Raw genomic sequence first — 6272 nt, 5'->3', positions numbered from 1 at the left:
CAACTGTTCTCCCAAGGCGGGGACCTTTATTTTTGCTTTATACTGGGTTTTACTGAAAATCCCAAGGTGTTTCATAATGTATCTTTTCCAATTTTCAACTGAATTGTAGAGCAAGCAAACCCAGTTCAACAGAAGAAAATCAAAGACAGAAGATGAGAGTGACCCACGGATTCTCTTGGATCTGATATATCTGGGACCAAATCTACTTTGTATTCCTAGAGGTAGAGGATGACCAATGTCAATGTCTAACCTAGGAGTCCACCCCCACCAGAAACTCTGGACATTCCACCTCCCCCACCCCAAAATGTTTTACAGTAGAACAAGGAAATTGTACTAGGTTAGAAATAATAATAACGATGGTATTTGTTAAGTGCTTACTAATAATAATGATAATAATGGCATTTATTAAGTGCTTACTATGTGCAAAGCACTGTTCTAAGCGCTGGGGAGGTTACAAGGTGATCAGATTGTCCCACGGGGGGCTCACAGTCTTAATTCCCATTTTACAGATGAAGTAACTGAGGCCCAGAGAAGTGACTTGCCCAAAGTCACACAGCTGACAAGTGGTGGAGTTGGAATTAGAACCCATGACCTCTGACTCCCAAGCCCGGGCTCTTTCCACTAAGCCACACTGCTGAAATGGGATGCAAAGTGGCCTAGTAGAAAGAACATAGGCCAAGGAGCCAGAGAACCTGGGTTTTAATGCTGGCTCTCCACTTCCCTGCTGTGTGACCTTAGGTAAGTCACTTAACTGCTCTGTGCCTCAGTTTCCTCCACTGCAAAATGAGAATTTGATGTCTGTTCTCTCCTCCCTCCTGCTTAAGGCAGAGAGCCCCATGTTGGGACAGGGATTATATTCAGCCTGATTGACTTGTGACCTGTAATCCCAGTGCTTAGAACAATGCTTGACACATATAATAAGTGCTTAACAAATACCAATTTTGTTTAAAAAGTCTGATGCTATCATCTTGATAGCAGTAAGTACTTAAGAGATAATAACCATTATGGAATTTATTATGTGTTAAGCATATACGGGGTTATAAGATCAAAGCCCCTGCTACCTTAATTTCTCTGAGCCTCCATTTCCTCATCTATAAAACGGGGATAAATGACTTTCCCAAGATCACACTTTCGGGGCAGAGTTGGGATTCAAACCTCCCCATCCCGTGCTCTTTCCATTAGGTCAAATTGCCTCTGCGCTGCCATTCCTTTGAAAAGTCATGACGATATCCTACAAACAAAATGGCTTCTAACCCACCACCAATTACATGAAGTTTAGAGGATTTCAAGCAGGAAACTACCCCCCTCCAAGGGAATTCCACTGGTGTGAAAGGGTTTTTTTTTTAATTTACCCGGTGTCGAAACCTTTAAAGAAAAAAGCAAGTGATATTGTGACAATAACGCAGTCGGCATTGAAGTTCTGCAACAAATGTTTTGTTAACGATTTTATTAGCACATATGTAGACTTTTACAAAGAAATCTACTCATTCTTACGGCATCAACTTCAATTTTATTGTCCAGTTGCTCTTGTTTCTAATTCCCCCTCTCCAATCCCTTTATCACTTCTTACAGCTGCCATCTTTTATCTAGCAAATGAGAGCGGAGAAAATAGGAATGTTTTTCTGTACATCAAGTTTCCTGGTACCGAAAGTACTATTATTCTTGGAAGATTCAGCCACCCTTGAGAGAACATGCCATCATTTAAATAAAAAAAAAACCCCACAAAACCCCACAAAAGACGTCAACAACATGAAGGATCGAGGACAGAGATTATAATCAAAGTAGCCCTACCATCAGAGACTCAACTTTATGTAAGGTGCTTTGAGCACTTCCAAAGTTCATAGCTTGACCTCCCCGTTTTCTCAGCACCTAACATTGCCACAAGAATACGAACTGTCAATTCTATGGTGCTTCCAGTGATAATATACAGATCCGAAAGCTGGACAGTGAAAAAGCAGGATAGAAAGAGCATTGATTCTTTTGAAATGTGGTGTTGGAGAAGGCTTTGGCGAATACCATGGACTGCCTAAAAAACAAATGGATTTTGGAGCAAATGAAGCCAAAGTGGTCTTTGGAAGGCCAAATGACTCGACTTGGATTAGCATATTTTGGACACATAATCAGGAGGACTAATTCAATGGAGAAGACGCTAATTCTATGAAAAGTCCAGGGAAAACGTGGAAGAGGCAGATCGGCAGCTAGATGGATAGAGACCATAACGATAATGGAAGAACCGTTAGAAAGGTTATGGATTACGGCAGAAGACAGGATGTTTTGGAGAAAATATAATCCATTAGACTATAGACTATTAGAACATTAGACTATAAGCAACAGGAAAACACCCAATCAACAGCAGTTATAGAACCTTGATGACACAAACTGGCATTTAGAAAAAGAATACTGCGAGGCAGTATGCAAGTTGGATGGAAGAAATTCGGAAAAAACAAGGTCAGGCTTTGGAATCTCTGAGATTGGTCTGGTCCAACAAAGTTTACTTTGTTGCGCATTTAACCACAGTTTTTAGGAAACAGGAAAGTACATTTTAGTCTTTAAAATCCCAACAGTAATTAAAAAACAAAACAAAATACGTGTGATAAAGGAATTGGATTTCAGAACGTGCACGGACCTCTAGAGGAGAATCTTGTCCTGTGTCTGGTGCTCAATTGTAGATATTAGACGCTATCCTAAATATTTCTTATATAGGCACGAGATTCAAACCGACTCTTTGGTTTTCATAAGGTCTCATACTGGCTTTTCTACGAAGTCAACTGGTTTAAGGAGCGGAGGAACTCCTTCGGACAGCCTAGGGCTACATTTCCACAAGCTGTCTTATCTGTCTGCTCTACCTAAAGTCTTTTAGCCAAAGTAGCACGGATTGGGTTCCTTCTGCTACAGAGGACCTAACTGGCAAATAGATGCATGTATTTGGGGGCCAGAGACCAAGAGAATCAAGCACATTAATTCGTTCTCACCCCGGGGCACCGGGCTTGGCATTCTCTCCAGACCCTCCTTGGGGAAAGACCCGTCACGGTATACCAGGGGCATCGGATACCCTTGTCTCTGGGCAAGTCCCGGTTTTCACCGTGTAAGGGAGGGCAGAGTGGAAGAGGGAGAGGAGACCGTAGAGTGGTTATCACTGCCACAAACCTGTGGCCAGAGCCGGGATTAGAACCCAGGTCCTCTAACTCCCAAGGCCGTGCTCTCCGTACTAGGCCACACTGCTTCAAAGATGAGCTTCAAACGGCAAAGATGAGTTAATGACGAGTGGTGTTATTGATTTGATCGAAAATGGATCTTTTTTTTTGTTTAGTAGTAGGTAGTACAAGTAGTTTCAAGACCACATTTCCAACATCAGTGGGAGATCCCAAATCATGGGGAGTCCAGGGGTGTTAAGACTGACTCCATTAAATGGGGCTGGAAGCAGGATTTGGGCACCCCCAGGCTCCAGGTGGGAAGTGAGGTAGAGAGTTAAAGATCATCTCTCTTCTTAGAAGTTCAGGACTGAGCGGCTGGGGGGAGGGCCAAGGGTGGCCAACCTGGAGCCGGTTTCCGACCCTGGAGTAGACTTGAGATGTAGTGAGTGGGAGGGTTCCCAAAGCCCACCCAAGGAATGAGAGAAACCCAAAGAAACTGAGAGGATACAGAGGGGGAGAGCAGAACAGAGAGATCCACAAGGAGGAAACAGATGACCCCAGTGGATGTTTCATAGGTTTCACCTAGTAATATGATGATGATGATGATGGAATTTGTTAAGCGCTTACTATGTGCAAAGCACTGTTCTAAGCGCTGGGGGGATACAAGGTGATCAGGTTGTCCCAAGTGGGGCTCACAATCTTAATCCCCATTTTAAAGATGAGGTAACTGAGGCCCAGAGAAGTGAACAGACTTGCCCAAAGACACATAGCTGAAAAGTGGCAGAGCCGGAATTAGAACCCGCTCCCAAGCCCAGGCTCTTTCCAGAGCCACGCTGCTTCTCAATATCCCAATCATATTCCTAGTGGTACGCCCCTCTAGACTATGAGCTGGTTGTGGACAGGGAACATCACTGTTTGCTGTTGCACTGTACTTTCCCAAGCGCTTAGTACAGTGCTCTGCACCCAGTAAGCGCTTAATAAATACGATTGCATAAATGAATGAGTGAACAAAGAAAGGCTGAGAGATAGGACAGGCCACTTAACCTGAAGTTTTGATAGAAATTAACCATTTCTTTTCAACAACGACCTACTTCACAGCACAACGCTATCCTCTCTTTCCCTGTCTTGATCGCCAACGTGAAGAATCCAGTCCGTGGTGATTATACTGGCAGGACGTCCATGATTCTAGTGATGGAGCAGCTATAAAAGTCACAGCACCTTGTGGAAATGGGTGGTCTGGAAGAGGGATGGTGGGGACTGGCTGAGGAAAAAACAAAATAGGGGGTACAGCAAGCTACACTGCACATGAGATGAAAATGTGTAGCTAGTTACTGGTTAATTTGGGGCCATGTATATATCTACAGCCAGTTGAGGCAAAAAAAATAAATAAATCCAGTTTTGATCCCTGCTTTCCCTTTTCCCTTCCTCTTAACTGCTTTCACCGCCCTCAGTGATTCAATTAACCAGATAGTTAATAACTCTCTCCATTTTGTTTTGGATATCCTCTACACAATGAGCTCATTGTGGACAGGGAATGAGTCTACCGACTCTGTCACACTGTACTCTCCAAGCTCTCAGTACAGAGCTCTGCACACAGTAAGTGCCCAATAATACAACTGACTGATTGATATCCACCTAGGAAGAGTTAGAAAAAGTGAGGTTGTCTTGATAAGGGAATCATATATTTGGTAAGAGAAAGCAGTCTCATACATTTTTTTTTTTTGCCAGGCTAATAGAATGCCCAAAGATATGTGCAGGAATGTAAGAAATGGGCTAATGTTTATTATCAATAAAAATCACTATGTGCATTTACATAGCTTTATTATAGTACCTGGTGCTAAACAAAACAATTCTGGTGTCTACATCCCTTTCTGTGGAAAGAAGATCCCAGATTCCAGCAAGATCAGAGAGTGAATCCCAACACTCTCCAGATTATAATTACACGTCACTACGATTCAGCTAAAGGGATTACACAACTAACTCATTTGAACTACTGGAACATACACAGATTCACATATACAACACACACATGTGCGCGCACACACACACACACGCACACTGAGCTTTGGTTTTCCACCGAATTGTCCCAGTTCAACTCCAGACATTGTCTACTTAGAATTTATACAGCATATACTTAAAGATATATAGAAACACAGATATACATATGCACACTATACAGTTGAAGTTATCCCCATGCAGATGAACTGCGTGATGGATTACCTGCAGAGTTTTGGGCCATTTCCCCACCACCCAACTTTGGCAACCCAAGTCCCCACATACGTACACACACACACCGCACACACAAAACGCGATTCACATTTGGGTTTTCCTGCATAAGGGAAAATAAACCACTCTCTCAACTCACCCTGTTTCTCCTTCCTCCAGGATCCCCGTCCCCAGAGAATGTACATCTGTTCATCTGTTTAAACCTGTGTGCTCGAGCTGTGGGGGAAATCCAGACCACTCTTTTACAGGTATCCACCCATGACTGACTAACAACAGGTCTGAGTCAGCTCTGGGGGGGATTGACCAAGGTATATGAAATTTTCTACTATCCACGCTTCTGTTCTCTTCCATTTCTAAAGACAATGAAGTATGTGCTCCCTCTAGATACTTTATAAAGAACGGTGTCGTTATGAAGCTTTTTTTCATTCCACCATAGCGTTAACACATTTTTTTTTAAACCACACAATAATTGTGGCATTGGTTAAGCTCTTCCTATGTGGCAAGCACTGTACTAAGCACTGGAGTAGATACTAGATAATAAGGTCACACGTGGGGCTCACCTTGGGTCCAATTAGGAGGGAAAACAGGTCTTGAAACCCCATTTTGCAGAGAAGCTATGTGACTTGCCCAAGGTCACACGGCAGGCGAGTGGTGGAGCCGGGACTCGAATCCAGGTCCTCTGACTCCAAGCCTGTGTTCTCTGCGCTGAGCCAGGCTGCGTCAAAGATGAGCTTCAAATGGCAAAGATGAGTTAATAACGTGGTGTTTTTAATTTGCTCAAAAATTGATTTTTTTTTTGTAGTAGATAGTACAAGTAGTTTCAAGACCACATTTTCAAGGCTAACTCTCATTTTCGGTTTGGAAAAGACACGGAAAAGCAGAACTGTGAGATTAGCGGTTTGTGTTGACTGG

Source organism: Tachyglossus aculeatus, chromosome X1 (genome assembly GCF_015852505.1).
Source record: "Tachyglossus aculeatus isolate mTacAcu1 chromosome X1, mTacAcu1.pri, whole genome shotgun sequence".
NCBI classification, from domain to species: Eukaryota; Metazoa; Chordata; class Mammalia; order Monotremata; family Tachyglossidae; genus Tachyglossus; species Tachyglossus aculeatus.
This window is presented reverse-complemented; position numbering follows the sequence as displayed.